The following is a 17,406-nucleotide window of genomic DNA, read 5'->3' on the forward strand; positions in this document are numbered from 1 at the left end:
TTAATATCATGATTACAAAGAGCGTGGCTTAAACACATATAGTAACATTACAAAGAAAATTACAACAGTAAATGTAAAGAAAATAAGAAAGCAAGCTAAATTTATATACGCAGCTTGGTTGGCGGCTGATGCTTCAAGGACTGCGGCTGTTGGTTGAACCCTTGAAGTTTGGTTTGCAGAAGCTGGTTGTCCTCCAGGGGCGGTAGCCCCGTTAGAGAACGATTGAGGACTCCGGCAGGCAACGGGGACGGGCTCCGTTGGGTGCTGCGGTGTGTCCTCCCCCAGCTTCTGCCGCTCATGTTGGAGCTGTGGTTGGCTTGGTCGCCCGTGCGCCGCGGCCCCGTTCTCTTCCTCGACCGCGGCTGACCAGGGCTGGCCGAGCCAGTGGTTGAAAGGAAAATCCCTCGGGCATCCACGCCAGTGTCTCTGAGGTGGCTTGATCTAGTTGGATTGCTTGTGCCCAGCCCCTGCTGGTAGCAACATACAGTAGATTTGCCCTGGTGGCAAAGTAGACTCGTTGTGGACCGTCGAGGGAATCCCAGGCTGAGAGTCCCCACGGGACGGACTCGATGTCGTGTTTGTCGCGCCCTGCGGGGATGAGTAGGAGCTGTTGTTCCAGGTGGTGAGCTAGTTGTAACACTTTGGCTGGATCGGGGTTGAGCCATCCGGCAGAGACTTCCCTGGGTCGAAGCTGTCGCCATGGAGATTGTTGCTGTGGACCCTGTGGACTATATGTTGTATGTTGGGTATTCAGCCCGAAGGCTGGTTTGATCCTCTACAGCTCCAACAGTTGCCATAGATAGCCTAGGTGTCACTGGAGAGGCATACTAGGGAATGAGTGAGGTAGTTTCCCGTTGCTTTCCTCACTGAGCCAGAAGTTACTATTACATATCAGTCTGCCAAGTCCACTGAAATGCATGCACCAACCGACCCTATGAGCAATATTTTCACACCATTCGGCTGCATAAGGAATGGTATTACTAGCATCGCTCATACCTCGGTCACTTTGGTATTGTCAAAGCCAAGGACGAGACAGACAGGTCAATGAAAGTAACAAATTTATTCTAGCCCATACCAAAAGACATCGTGCACTGAAAACACCACATCTCGCCAGCAAAGGCAAACGAGACTATATTAAAAAAATTGTATATTAAAAGGATAGTAGTAGAATTCCTCCCAGTCGTGCTAACCACTGAGAAGCTTGGATTTAACCAATTAACTTAAAAATGTTATGTAGCCCTCTAAGGTTATGCCACATATAGGTATGAAGCTGCACTAAGGTGAATGATAACTGTATGCGACATTCGTCCTTGTCCCAGATTCACTTAGCTTGAATCTGCCAGTCTGGCTATACAACACCACTCCTAGCAAACCCTGGCGAAGTCACATTTCCCACTCAGTGCACTGTCTCAATTGCTTACTCAGGGCAATTCGCTAATCATTTAAATTCTTTTCCGATTGCATCTTACATAAAAAGCCACACACGCACTACATAATTCACATTCTCCTCTCGCTCACTGGCTAAATATTCAATATAACTTTATCATACCTCCAAAATATATCTCACCGCTAATTTTAAACTACACTTAATCTGCTGAGCTGTCCTACCTATTTTACCACACATGCACTGTACTACTTAGAGCTCCAACTTCATACTCAGTTGCGCAATAAGAAAAAGATCCAATGTTTCCAGCTCTTCAACTAAATACTCTGCGAAACAAGATTACTCAAAATCAACCCCCACACTAGAAATTAAATTTTCTATACAGACACATATCACCATATACCAACTTAACTATAAACATACCTCCGAAACACACTTCACCATAAAGTTCACTCTACAAACATCTACCACCATGTACCACCACCAAAACACACTTCACCATTAAATCCAATAAACAAACATATCCACCCTATACCAACAGCTCCACCTCATTCTAAACCTCTCTCTTGCCCTTACCATGTAATATTCCATAATCGTTATACATTTCACCTACAACATCACTAATAAATACACACACTTCAATACCTATCATTACACCAAATATTGACTTTTCTCCACCCATGAATTCCCTATACAAACACCCTCCTCCATGTACCATCCAATCCACTCATTCTCATCCTCTCTCTAACCATAAACACAACTCCATATCACATTCCACCAATAATTTCACCATCCAAACACCAACCACAATGTAACTCCGAACTCATAAACGTATTCCTTTAAATACCATAATACCTTCACACTTTTCTCCACCATAACACCACATCTACCCATTAACACACTTACCGTAACAATCCAATTACACCACACCCAAACTCCACATTAAATTACAATTAAATGACTTCCTCACTCTTAGGTCACTTACAATTAATCCACTCACTGAATCACCTCCTTGTATCATTTTTCATTATTTTCTAGCTTGCTTACTAATGCTACTTGACTTATTCCTTCTTGTTAATATACCTTCATCATTTTTATCCCATAATATAGACACAAGACTCTAGACATTTCACATACAATTACCTCTTACCAAACATATACCCTTCACAATCGCATTCAACATCACTCTACGCTTCAAACACCTTTTGTCTATATACAGTATTACCCCGCATTTACGTTCCTGGATTTTATGTTTTCCCGTCTTATACAACATTTTTTTGTTGGTCCCCTGAGATTTCCTATGCTGACAATGTATTAAAATCCTCAAATTTACGTTTGCGACATTTTATGCTTCCTGCCATTTACGCTACGACAGGCCTTTCAAGAGGAAAAAATTTGAGGTAAAATGGCGTCACAACTAACCTAATATGCTTTGAGTATCCATGACATGATGACCAAATCAAACAACCATGGTCTATCATAACTCTTAGAACTCTCAGCATTGAACTTCCACGTAACCAATGCAGTGCATTCTTTGATATCAGGTGTTTTCCACTACACCTTATTTTCAAATCCGACGATAGTGTGCTGATTAATATTCCAAGAAGAAGAAGAAGAAGAAGAAGAAGAAATCCAACGAGTTGAATTAACAAAACCGCAAAGAAGAAGAAATCAGATGTTTGCTTTATTGCTAAGTACAGTATAAGCCACAAAAAGGAGACGTTATCAAGCGATCCAGTGTTTGTCTTGCCCGAGTTCGTTATTTCACAGTTATTGTTTTACATTTGCGTTTGAGGTTGGAGATGTTAAAGTTATTGTCGCTGATTTGTCACATTTACTCTATTTTTGTTTTTTGTTACGTTTTTTGTTCTTTTTATGTGAGTCGAGTGGTCAGAGTGAATTGCCGCGATCTTCCTTTCCCGTCGTGTGTATTTGTTAATCCTTCTTTGTTATTGCTTTATTGTTTTCCTGTTAATAATGGAAAAAAAGAAGGAAAGAAAAACTTTCACTATGGATGAGAAAGTTTGAATATTAGAAAAGGTCGATTCGTACCGCGGAACATGTGTTTCATTGGCACGCGAATTGCAGCTTCCTGTATCCATGCTGAATACAATTGTGAAAAACAGAGGAAGCATTACATCAAGTGCTTCAGAATGCGGACCGAACTCCAAAAAAGGAAGTATGCATCATACTGCAAATACGAGAAAATTGTAAAAAGTTGGTTTGAAACTTCAAGAGCCGCAGGCATTCTAATTGATGGTGTACTCTTAAGGGAAAAGGCGCTTAAAGTGGCAAACATTCTTCGCATTGAAAATTTGAAACACAGCAAGATGAGGCTCACAGTGATATTGGGAGCCAGTGCTGATGGCTCTGAGAAGCTTGGATGACCTCAGATCTTTTCCGACAGCAGTTAATTGCTCTGAATTTAAAAATGGATGCGCAAAATAGGAAGATCCTTCTTTTCATCGACCGTTGTCCTGCACATCCCATGGATGTTAATTTGAGGAATGTGCAGTTAGAATTTCTTCCTGCTAACTGCACAAGCAAGCTACAACCTATGGATTTAGGGGTTATTCACTCCTTTAAGTCACTTTATAGGAAGAATTGGTGCAGCGAATTTTATTCCTTATGGATGCTGGAAAGGATCCATCATCATTTAAAGTTTCAATCCTGGATGCGCTTCACTTCATTGCAAAGTCTTGGAAAGCCGTGAAGCAGCCTACCATCTCAAATTGTTTCTTGAAAGCAGGATTTTTTAAGAATCATCCCGAATCTCAGATGCCAGAGGAGGAGGAGGAGGAAGAAGAAGAAGAAGACCTGCTACCTGATATATGGAGAATGTTGCAGTCAGACTGCACTACTGAAGATTTTCTTCGGGTAGATGATTCTGTGATCACTGCAGTGGAAAGAAGTGTGAAGGAGTTATTGCTGAGCAAACAGCAGCAGTCTCTCCCACCAGTAAGAGTGATGAAGCAGAGGAAGACACTGAAGTGATGCCTACCAGTTCTGATGCAAGTGCAGCAATGGATGTTTTACTCAGGTATCTGTCATCTGTGGAGGGGGCTGAAAATAATTTTCATAACTTTTACGAGCTTGAAAAACAAATAGAGGTCATAAGAAATAAGAAGTGTAAACAGAAATCGATTCTGGACTATTTTGGTAGGAAGTAGTGATTGTGCAGTTTTCCATCTGGAATAAATTTGTGTTGTTGTTGTTGTGAATACAGGTACAATAATGTTGTAAATACAGGTACAATAGTAGCAATTAAAATGTTTCATTCAGAGAAAATATTGCGTCTTAGATAATTTTATAGCCATTCTAAGAAAGTAACTGCTGTAATAAAAGAATATATTACACAAATTTTTAACTACCTACTGGTAACCTTCTCCTGGGCAAAGGATGAGCAGAATTACAAAGGCAGTGTAGTCAACAGTTAATACAGTACAGTAATTAACTTACATGGACCTTTATTTGAGGTAAGTGCAGTAAATCGATTGAGATTGAAATACTGTATAAATTAATAATATGCATTTGTGTAACATTTATCTCCTTTTCCAGAGCATTTATATATATATATATCTGTACAAGTTGTTTCCCCCGATTTACACTTTCCCCTCTTTTACACTTTTCAAGGGACCAAGGAATATTGGTATACTGTATACAGAACACAAGACATTACAAATATCATTACATAATACCATCACACTTTTCTCCAACATACTGCCGCATCTACCTAAAAATACACTTTTACTATAATATCTCTCGCATATCACCAAATCTACCTCTTATGCCTAACAATCTAATTACACTGCTCCTAAACTCTTTTGATAAATATACCATTTCATTACCTATCCTCACACACTGCAAACCAATTGCAATTTCCACAACTCTCACTCCTTATGTTGCCACTCAGTCTGTGATAACTGTTCACTTTTACAATACCCTCCTTTTCTTCTTCTTCTTCTTCTTCTTCTTCTTCTTCTTCTTCTTCTTCTTCTTCTTCTTCTTCTTCTTCTTCTTCTTCTTCTTCTTCTTCTTCTTCTTCTTCTTCTTCTCCTCCTCCTCCTCCTCCTCCTCCTCCTTCCTCTGGTCATAAACAGCTCTATTCTCTTCAAGGTTGCCTCTGACCGCTCCTTTTCCCTCTGAGCCTTCATTTCATCACTGCCTTCACTTCTCTTACTTTCCTCTTCTCTGGCTGTATCCCTAGACCTTCCTCTTCTCACCCCATTATCCACTACTCCTTCCTTAACATTGTTTATGATCACGCTTTCACTTTGCACATCTCCCTGCCTTTCTTCATTCATCTTACTGTATTTTCCTTTTCACCTTCCCCGTCTTCTCCAACAATGCTGTCTTTAACCTGTCTTTCCTCCCCATTATTCACCATATTCCTCTCCGTTGCCTCTTGTTTCATCTTCTAGGTCCAGCAATTTATTCACAGTCCAAATTCTACTCCAGCTGCTGTTTGTCACTACTAGTTCCTGTCCCCTGATAAATGCTTTCAATCCTTGGAGTCTAGCTCGTACCATATGTTTCTTGAGAATTTTTGCATTCCTGATCCCTTCTCTTCCCATATCTCTCTTGATCCATATTCTCTCTCTCTGAATGTTACCTGCATTTCCAATCACAATATCGGCCATCAACATGGAAAACAGTTGAACTTTAATAGGCCTGTTGCCTTTAACTTTCCCTATTCTCTCCAAATCGTCTCTGTCAACTGTGAAATTAATTTTCATTTTCCCCTGAATTATGTCCACCACTTTGTAAATTGTAAGCACTTTGTGCTCCCTCTTCTCCTCAGGCATACCATATATAAATAGACATTTCTTTCTGCTATTTTGAATACTGGCTTTCACTTCTGCTTTAAGTTTCAGCGCTTCCTCTTCTAATCACCCTATTTTTTTCCTTAATGATGCAACTTCTTCGGCATTGTTCTTCACTTGGGATGCTGTGTTAGCTGTCTTTTCTCAGAACTGTTTCTTCATTTTGTCAAACTCCCTCACTTGCTCTTGTATCATATTTTTGAGTTGTTCGAATGGGCAGACTTCTTCGACCACCTCTTTTACTACCCTCCTGATTACTTCCACGTCTTCCCAGCTCATGCTTCCCCTGGCCGTCGGACTGGGGTTCAGTTCAACTCCCCCTATCCTTAGCATTACTATAATCATTGCCGCTGTCAGCATCATCTCTCTCTTCATTCCCATTTCCGTTCTACACCCTCCTAAATTCGCTGCATCTTACTTCTTACTTCCCTGCCATCATCTTATGATTGCCCTTTATTGTTCCGCTCCAATCATCTTCTATAAACTCTTCACGTCTTTCCTGCACTCCACTCCTGCGCTCCCCTCTCCTTCTGTCGGGACCCTCCACTCAACACATCCGCGCTAGTCGGTGGCTTAGGCTATACTGAATAAACAAACATTTTCCCCAATTTGTTCTCTGAATTCCAACTTTATCTTCATATGATAATTTTTCCTACTTTTAAAAACACTGCTAAAACTTGTTCATCTACTAATGTCATTCCACCCCGTCTTCACTGACAGCTCAAAACATACCACTTAGTCAAGCAGCTAGTCTCCTCTCTCCAAGTCTTCCCACTTTGCAACATGTTCATAATGCTACTCTTTTATCAGAAATCACCAATGGATTCAAATGGCTAGAATGACATACACCACCAAAAACACAGGAATTACTCCGTGTGTTGAGAAGTTTGGACTCTCAAATATACAGGGCTCATGCACTAACAAGGGAACATCGGCTGTGGTTAAGTCGCCGATCGCGATGAAACTTGGAAGACACATTGAGGTAGACATTAAAAAAATATGTCAGCATCAATTTTGGGTGCTGACATTCATTAGGGCGTTAACTAAGGGGCTTAAAAGTTGCGACATTTCAAGTTCCGCACGATCAGCGATGAATACCTACTAGCCAATGCTAAGCCAGCACACTGCCTGCCTGGAGACACACCTCTGCACCTCCTTCCCTCCCCACTCCAACTGGTTTGCCACCACACGTTTCCCTTCTTCCCGTGCTTGCCAGCTGCTTAGCTATTGAATGGGTCCAGCGCTATACCGTGCTTCTTTTCATTACTATGATTATTGAAATCCTTTAAATAACATTCCGTTTCACACATAATGATAATAAATAACCTTCACTAATATACCTATATTTTATTCAAACTTATATTTTCATTCCTGCTAATTCCGGTGAGTTGTCACATTCGAGGGTACAACCCTGAGTTAAGCACCATCGGACGTGGTCAAACGTGGGATGGGGTACCATGTCCGACATACGCTTAAATTATTATTTATTTTTAAAACGCCTTAAAGCTATCCGGTAGTGTCCTTTAGAGTGGACATACATATGAAATTAATTAAATCGCCCATCTTTAAACAAAAGTTAAATATATTTTTATTTAAAGAAATTACGTTCCCAGGTAGAGGATCTCAATGACCTGGTTACAGGTCCAGATCTTCTTTTTTATGTCCCCTCCCCACCCCCACCCATTTTGTTATCAGTTGTCATACCGGAACAAAATCGCGGACGACAACAACAACAATTATAAACTCAGAGTTTGAAACTACTGGTATTTTCCCTATTGCGTACTCTGGTATAAGGAATATAGGTAGAAAATTTTTATATGTGCTTGTACTGAACGATTTACTTATGTTTTAGCAGTGACAAACACAACAAATTTCAATTGCAGCAATGGTTGTCGAATATAGATCTATTCAGTGCATAGACAACTTTGGTATGAGTATGACATGGAATGTAATATAAAGTTTGACGTAGTAAGAAAAGCCTTAAAAAATAAAAATAAAAATATGTGCATTTACATATGCAGTAGATACACAGTAATCACAGGACTTTCGCGTTATAGCTGAGTAAGGTCTTTGTATTCAACAAGTACCGATGAGTATGACATGGAATGTAATATAAAGTTTGACGTAGTAAGAAAAGCCTTAAAAAATAAAAATAAAAATATGTGCATTTATATATGCAGTAGATACACAGTAATCACAGGACTTTCGCGTTATAGCTGAGTAAGGTCTTTGTATTCAACAAGTACCGATTACAACAATTACTAGGCAACACAATAAATTACTGCATATACATTACATCGGGCAAACTCCCCTTCAGTAAGTTATACTAAAAAAAAAAAAAGAAAAACAATCTTTGGTCTACTCAAAACATTAAAAAATAGTGAATAGAAAACTGAAACAAAACCGTTAACAATAGGCACCATACTTTTTTCAGGGGACATATGCTTTACAATAGTGGTGTTTCTTGGGTGTTCAAATTGTCCAGGATGATCATAAAGGTATTCACTGCGGTATCACGAGTACTTCCATGTTTTAAAATCGTGGAGATGTCAGCTGACCACGCGATATAGGGGTAGCGTGCGTGTTGGTTTCACGGCAAGAATATCCTTTATAACCTACAACCCCAAGAAAACAACTAAATGGGGGCTCCGTGCGTATGGTTTGGCAGATTCTCTTTGTGGATACATTGTACCCTTTGTGCCTTACCACGGAAAATTGACAACTAGCAATGCTGGAGTTCACTACACCTTCATCTTCACGTGACAGTTCTCTAAACTCTTCGTCCAATTCAAATAAATAATCATCACTGCTGTCTAAATAAACGTGCATACGTATTTCTTCTTCATTCATATTTGCCGCTTTTATATCGCAAATTCAACTGAGACAATTCGCATTCACAGATAAACACACCTAGTACAACACATATGCTGCACCACTCAATGTAAACACAGCTGACAGGCCACGGCCTCAGGTAACCATGACGATACATGGCTACATATATCTCGTAATATTTCCATGGAGATAACAGAACGGCCTCCTTTATGCACAAAAATTTGCTCCAGAAACTCCATGGATATCGATCAACCTCAATCAGGTCAAAGATCTTCAATCAGCAACTTCTCAAGTAGAACGAAACATAATGTCGGGGTGACCTCGACATTGGACCAGTTACAATAAACCATGATGTTGAGGTCACCTCGACGTTGGACCTGAAAAGGTTAATTCCTGAACTTTATGGGGTTGCACCTTTGGGAAGCAAGCTGTTGGGTTCAGGGAAGTTTGTATTTTGCATTCCAGTCAGAAGTTAAATTTTGTGTTGAGTTGTACAGTGAAGGTTAGTGAATATGTCTCGTGATGGCGTACCTACGGATTAGGAATGTAGTCGTGAGATGTTCAGTAACATGGTACATATTTGCTTTGTGATAGCAGAGTTATGGTGATGCCAAAAGTTATGAAATGGCTTATTAATGATGACTTGAATAACCTTCAGGAAGTGGACAGGCATCTGCATTTTTAATGCATGGAGTTGGTGCGATTGTTAAAACTCACACTTTCGACTGGAGCCAGTCTGAACCAGTGTTGGGTATTGCTGAACTGTCGTCACCTTTGTGATGCGGCTAAAGTTGTTACTTGCACATTGGGGAGTATACACTGAGTAATTCATGGTTGAAGAGTGTAACTAGAAAACAATATTTAATAACCCACTGTTTCTAAACATAAGGCTTCAACAGTTCGATGTTACACATATATTTTAGAAGAGCGACCTGCAATAATATGTTGATACTTGTATTGCCCCAGTGCAAATGATATCGTGTATTTTCTTGTGTTATTCACACCTTTTAATACTCGCCTCTCATCGTCAGAAATGGTATATACATTAAACCAGTCAAAATGTTGGGGAACTCGGAAATTAATTTGTTCCAGTGAAATGTTATTATACTGAAATAAGTCAATTCTTAAGAACTAACCTGTTGTGATATTCGTTGCAGGATCTACATTACTTCAGCATAATATTTATTAGATGATATGAAAATTAGGATCCCAGTGTACACAAAGTAATGTTATTCAATAATTGCACAAGTTTTCCTGTAAATTTTGGACTTTATTATTTGAAAAGTCTGTTTTCTTCTGAACACTCTGACACGAGAAAACATTCAAGATAGTCACCAATCGCTCCACATAAATTTAAGATGGATTCTGGCACATCACTTCATGACAAGAAGAAAATCTTGAAGAATAGGTGCCATGTTTGTTGCCTGCACAAGAGTTAAACTCTATAGAACACTTTGAGGCATATCTTCCTCTTCCACCGCATCATCGCATGGATTTCTATTACTCATATTATGTGTCACAATTCCTATAAACATAAAGAAACACGCCTTCATTTTTCGGGGGGGGGGGGGGGTAAATCAACTTAACCGTGGTGGGGTGAAAAAGGTGAGACCAATTGATTTTACTGTTCATAATGTACTTATAAGGAGCCTCCGTGGCTCAGGCGGCAGCGCGCCGGCCTCTCACCGCTGGGTTCCGTGGTTCAAATTCCGGTCACTCCATGTGAGATTTGTGCTGAACAAAGCGGAGGCGGGACAGGTTTTTCTCCGGGTACCCCGGTTTTCCCCGTCGTCATTCATTCCATCAACACTCTCCAATGCCCAGAGGAGTGTGACAGGCTTCGGCAGCTGGCACAATTCCTATCCTCACCGCTAGATGGGGGCTTTATTATTCCATTCCTGACCCGGTTGAATGACCGGAAACAGGCTGTGGATTTTCAGTGTACTTATTCTGATCATAAACCGATCATTTTTAATCTTGCCTGGGTTCGTTTTCAAGAGCCATTTTTCCTTTAGAGAACCTTCTTAGATTACAGTAGATTCTCCTGGCATATAAGTAAAAATTTAAACACATATGAAATAAACGATAGGAATGAGATTGACCGTTCAATTGTTCACCTCTATAATACGGTCAATAATGCACGGAAGTATGTCATTCGCATCCCCAAAAATCCTGCGCACTTGCCTACGGGCGACAATGGTGCTGGTCATATTGTCATTAATGACAATGGCAGCAGATGTAATTTACCGCCAAGTAGTGGTCTTGCATCTTGCTGTGGGGTCCAGAACAATAATAATAATAATAATAATAGTAATAATAAAGTTCTGGACCGTCGCCAAAATGTGCGGACCACTCTGGAAACAGGTCCTGGACGGGTAATGACTACGAATGCAGTCCGGCCGCGGGTTCAGTACTGCCAAGGCACCCAAGACGACACCACCCCAGATCTCCTCAAGGATTTGATCCACATTAAAAATGCTGATAGGAAAAGATGGCAAAGATTTAGGGACCCAACTCACCGGGCGGAATACCTGGACCTAGCCCGGGAAATATGAAATCGATTGCTGGAAAAAAGATTGAAAAATGGGAGGAACTTCGCCATGATCTCTCGTGAATTTTGGCGAAATCTCTCACAAAATGAGTCAAATCGTGAATATCGGTGGATTATATATAAAACGTTAAGCATTAAATTGTAAATTTCAGTATAATACCGTTGTGAAGCACGGGTATCTTGCTAGTACAATATATACTATTAATTACATGTTCTTACATTAAATACACTCATATTAATATATATACAGCAGATGTTTCACGACATAGCCTCACAAATAAGATGATCCTGATTATTCCAAATAAAGTTTGTACACAACTACGTAAATAATAATAATAATAATAATAATATATATATAAAATAAGAGTTTTGTCTGTACATTGCTCAGAATTTTAAAAGGATGGTATTTCTGTATCAGTCGTGTCCACTGTAACAAGGAAATGCACTTTTTAATTTTCCGTAATTTCTGTCTGTCATGTCTGTATGTACGTACACGCATCACAAGAAAATGGCTGAAGAGAATTTGATGAAAACCGGTATACAAAGTCGGGGAATAAGTCGCTACAATCTAGGCCATAAATAATTTTATTCACGCTGAGTGAAATGGTAGTTTAGGGTAAGGCCTAAAATTTAACCTTCAAATGTTTGTTATTAGTGGTCGTATCTTAATGAAAATTGGTATGCAAAGTCGGGGAATAAGTCGCTATAATGTAGGTCATAAATAATCGTATTCACGCTGAATGAAATGGTAGTTTAGGGGAAGGCTTAACATTTAATTCTCAAATATTTTATATTAGTGGTCGTATCGATAAATACTACATAACAAAAGTTATATAATATTAAATTTCCGATCATTTATGCCTTATACATTGTTACTGTACCGGCTATGATCACAAGAGATATTCATGAATTTGGAGTTTTGTTACTAAGTCCATATCAGTGCCTAGTCGCGAGAAAATGGGTAAACAGAATTTAATAAAAATCGGTATGTAAAGTCGGAGAACAAGGAACTACAGTCTATGCTATAAATAATTTTATAAGACGCCCTAATATCACAGAGTCGAGAGAAAATTAAATGTGAATGTGATTACAGAGGGCCTTCCAGAATTCCACGGACGACTGGAAGAGAACCCGACTAGCTTCGTCGAGGGATCGGTCAGTCTACGCAAAGGACTAATCTACCAGAGGACATCTTCTTTCAACTCATCACACTGTGGTTAAAAGGGCAAGCCACTACTTGATGGAAAAACTTCAAGGGCTTAAATTTAAACTGGATTGATTTCAAGAGGGAATTCCTTGCTAGGTTTAGAAGGATGCTTTCTCTCATATTCTGCACATCTCCTGTGATGGTTTAAATTCTCCCCTCAACCTGTTGTTTTGTGTTGGAAACCTGGCTTTCCAACTCCTCCTTGAGGTTTGAAATGTCCCCTTCCAGCTGGTTTTCCCTACTATCGATCTGCTCCACCTGTTCCAGTGTTGACCTGATGTCCGATATCTGCTGTGTTTAATTGATTGGTGATGTCACTAATTTGGGAGTTCATCTGCGAAATTTTATCATCTATGGTTGAAATTTTTGATTTTACGCCCTGTTCTACTTTGAAAACCTGCGTGTACAGTTGAGATATTTGTCCGGTTAAAACTGTATTAGCTTGAGAAATCTCATCTGAAATTTTGTCATTTACTTTCAAAATTTGGTCTGCAATCTGTTTTGTTGGGCCGCAATTGACATCTGAAATTTTGTCATTTACTTTCGAAATTTGATCTGTTAAGTTGGAATTGAGTGTCTGTATCATGCTCGGTAAATTAGAATACACTTTGGTTCTATTTACCTCTTCTTCCGATGACGCATCCGGTGTTTCGTCCACCTTGATAAGAAAAACCTTTTCGGGATCTGCTCGTAACCGCGTCTTCAGTGATTTCTCCTTGCGAGTTCGTTTTTAAGTTTTTGTACGCACATATCTTCCAGTATCACTTGCATTTTGTCTGATATACTTACACTTGTATTCCGAAATTTATTCTTCAGTCCTTGTCACGGTCGCAATGGTGTGTCCACAAAGACGCACACAAAATGCTGTCAATTGTGTACACTGTTTTATTTACAACTTATTTACACATATTCTACACACATTAATGAACCGCCATCTTGACAAACAAATTTACTGCTACTGTAGCATGTCGCAGCCAACTACTAACGTAACCAATTCACATACTTGACTTCAAACACTTGCATAACACGACTTCCACACAAGTCTCATTAAAACAATTCAACTCTACTCCCAAGACTGCCTCTTTATATACATTGCCTGACCAGGCTTCTAGAAGAATATGACATAACATGTTTTCTCGTAATTCTGAGTCTCCAACAGCCTATTTACAATGTAAGGAAGTTTCTACACAATTCTAGTTGCACATTGCATTGTTCTGGACTTATTACATTGTGTTGCACAATGTTGCATTGGATTATACATCATATATACAGTAGAACCTCGATAATTCGAAATTAGTTAATTCAAAATCTCGCCTAATTCGAAGCAGCTCTCGTTCTCAGAAACATGAGGTATGGTTTTGCATGTTATTTAAATTGTTTAATTCAAAATACGGATAATTCATAATTCGAAGAACGATGTTGGTCCCGTCACCGAAATTCAGACTTTAAATTCGAAACTGCCTTTACATTTTGAAAAAAAAAGGTATTTTACAGAGTAATATAAATTCAAAATTTCTCCGCGTCATGAAAGAACGCGTCTTCTAAAACATGAAGGGGTAACTTTGCGCACTTTCACCTACTTCGGCATGTCTACAGTGTGCTTCATATCTGCTATATTTGAGCGGAATCATAATTATTTTGTATTTGGTGTTTCAAGGAACGCCACAATATCACGTAGCAGGCAGTGTGCGGAGAGGTAGAAATTTTACGGATGTCGCAGGACAACATGATTCAATTTTAACATAAAACAACAAGATTCAACATACAGTGGAGCTGACTATACATATTTTATCCTAATTGTATCCATATGCCTGGCACTCTTTTTAAACTCGAAAAGTGTTGTTATTCTGTGTGTGTACTTGAAGACAAAATCTTTTATACATATAATGTGATAATTTTACAAGCAAATCATTTCACTCAAGCTCCAAAAACATCTCAGCCAAGTGTACAACTACGAAAATAAGACTTGAACACAGAAGTCAACCAATGAACTGAATAACACGCAAGACACGAACGTTCATGTGCATGAAGTGTTCCTACATATATTGTTTTTATCTTATATACTTATTTCAGTTTTAAGTGGAGATAGTGTTTTATAAACTAATTTTAAGACCTAAAGCATATCATTATAGACATACAATTGCATTGTTACACATAGTGACATACACGCCAGTTCCTGTTTTGACATGCCCCATTTGGACGTGACCAAATAGTTATCAAGTGGCATTCCCCAGACAATGTAATCTTAATCATAGCTTCGTGATCTATATGTGAATGTATTGTTCAGCTGAAGATGGCCCTATGTAGGGAGTCGAAACCAGTACTGTAGCATAATAAGTGCACTAAATATTGATAGGTGAAAGTCCTTTCCTATTTCTAATTGTGTAGTTCGTCAATACGGATATGTAGATTACGAGATCTACAGTATCTGTGTCGGTGCGACATAAAGCAAGTTGTGGAAAAAAATCACCCATTACAATTAGATTTTCATGCTCGGTGTGTTCTTCCAAGTTATTAAGAAAGTTGGCCTCTTCTTCTTTTGAGCAACCTACCTGTGGGGCATAAACTTGGATCACATTGTATTTTTTTCCTCCTAAGTTCATAGATAACTTCATTATCCTTTCACTAACAAACTCAACTTGACTACAAGCATCTGTGTCTTTATGAAGGTATTAAAAATACCCCTCCGTTCTTAGACTCTACTTCATTTCCAGACCAGAAGAGGCAATAGTCCAATCTGATTTTTATTTTTCTAGTTTTCTTTCATTTTATTTCACTCAGACCCATGATCATAAGTTTCCTCCTTTCCATGAGGTTGACCAGCTCTTAAGTACTGTTTTTCATTGTCAGGATATTTAATATTACCAAACTGATGTCACTGTCATGAATGCCTACATCTGAGGCTCATATTATTCTTGAAAGCAACTTTCTCAATAATCCCTCTGTTGACCTGTTGAGCCTAACACAGAGATTTTCTTTCAGGGTTTTCTCCCTTACCTTTGTATTGGGGTATTTTTAAAATAATTGTCTTTAGAACTCCCTCATTCTTAATTTTGAAATAACTAGGAAGTATAACAACAACAAACTTTTAAACAGTTAAATTAATGCTATGAAAAATATTTGAGACTCATTCACTTAAAACATATACCCAGTCTTACCATAAATACTGATCCAACTTTTGAGGGTGGCTGTACTTCCGCCCAAATGAGGGAGCGGCAACAAAACCGGTATCGTGAGGCGTGAGTCATTGTTGGTTGAGCTGCAGAAGTGTACAGTTGTCAATTTGAAGTTTTCAAGGTGGAATGGGGGGAATATGAGGATCGTGTAGCCGTGGTAGCGTTACACAAGTTACGGCAATTACCAGGGGAGATTTTCAAAACCCTCCAGAAGCTGAAAATTAGAAAGAAATTTGTTTACTGCTCTATAAATTGATTTGTTGAGGTTTTAACTGTGAGAGATCACCCACGGCAAGGAAGGCCACGCACAGTAAAAACGCCAGAACTCATCAAAGCAGTGGCGGCTCGTGTGCGACGAAATCCGGTAAAGAGACGGTCAGTGATGGCTCGTGAGCTACAGATATCAAAAATGTCTATGTCTCGCACGTTAAGCATTGACCTGGGACTCCATGCTTACAAACGACGCAAAGGACATCTCCTGACAAATGAACTGAAGCGCCAGAGGCTCCTAAAATCAAAACGCTTACTTAAGCATTACACTTCGAATCCTGTTTACGGATGAAAATATTTTCAGTGTTCAGGAGACTTTCAACGCCCAAACGAGAGGGTATATGCCCATTCCTCTAGAGAAGCTGGTGAAAAGGTTCCAAAGATCCAGAGGGGTCATCATCCCTTATCAGTTATGGTGTGGTGGGGTGTGAGCTTCGAGGGCACAATGGAGCTCCATTTCTGTGAAAAGGGAGTCAAAATTTCAGCTATAGTATACCAGGAGACAGTGCTTAAGGGACTGGTCAAGAATCTCAACAACAATCTCTTCCATGGACGGAACTGGAACTTCCAGCAGGACTCAGCCCCAGGGCACAAGGCACGGGCAACCCAGCAGTGGTTGGAGGCAAATGTTCCTGATTTCATTTCCACTTCAGATTGGCCATCTGCAAGTCCAGATTTAAACCCTTTGGACTACAAATTGTGGTCCAAGTTTCAGGAGATGGCTTGCAAGAAAAGACATTCCAATATTGAAAGCTTAAAGCAGTCTCTTCGGAAGGCAGTTGCAGAATTTCCAGTTGATGTGTTGCGTAATGCCATTGAGGAGTGGCCACAAAGACTTGAGGCCTGTGTGCGTGCAAATGGTGGCCATTTTGAATAATCATTTGTGGTTATGGTTCATAACGCATCTATGTAACACTTGTTATTAGGATATTAAAATATCTCTAACCATTTTGTGTCAATTTACTTAAACGTTTGGGACAGTATTTATGGTAAGACTATTATGTATAACGGAATATTTTACAACTTGCTGTTGATGAACTTAACCATATAGGTATTTTATTTGATCCTGTATTGACTTCTCTAAATCTATTAAAGAAACTATTTAAAATAGTTCATGTTGGGTCCACCTTGTCAATACACCTTTAATGATTGAAAATTACTTA

General features: G+C 39.3%; 1 protein-coding gene across 2 annotated transcripts in view; it reads left to right on the top strand.

Annotated features, from left to right (window-relative positions):
- Window positions 1–17,406, top strand: part of ari-1 (E3 ubiquitin-protein ligase ariadne-1) — a 199,584-nt gene that overhangs the window by 165,269 nt on the left and 16,909 nt on the right. The window lies entirely within an intron of this gene.

This window comes from Anabrus simplex, chromosome 1 (assembly GCF_040414725.1).
Source record: "Anabrus simplex isolate iqAnaSimp1 chromosome 1, ASM4041472v1, whole genome shotgun sequence".
In the NCBI taxonomy this organism is placed as follows: Eukaryota; Metazoa; Arthropoda; class Insecta; order Orthoptera; family Tettigoniidae; genus Anabrus; species Anabrus simplex.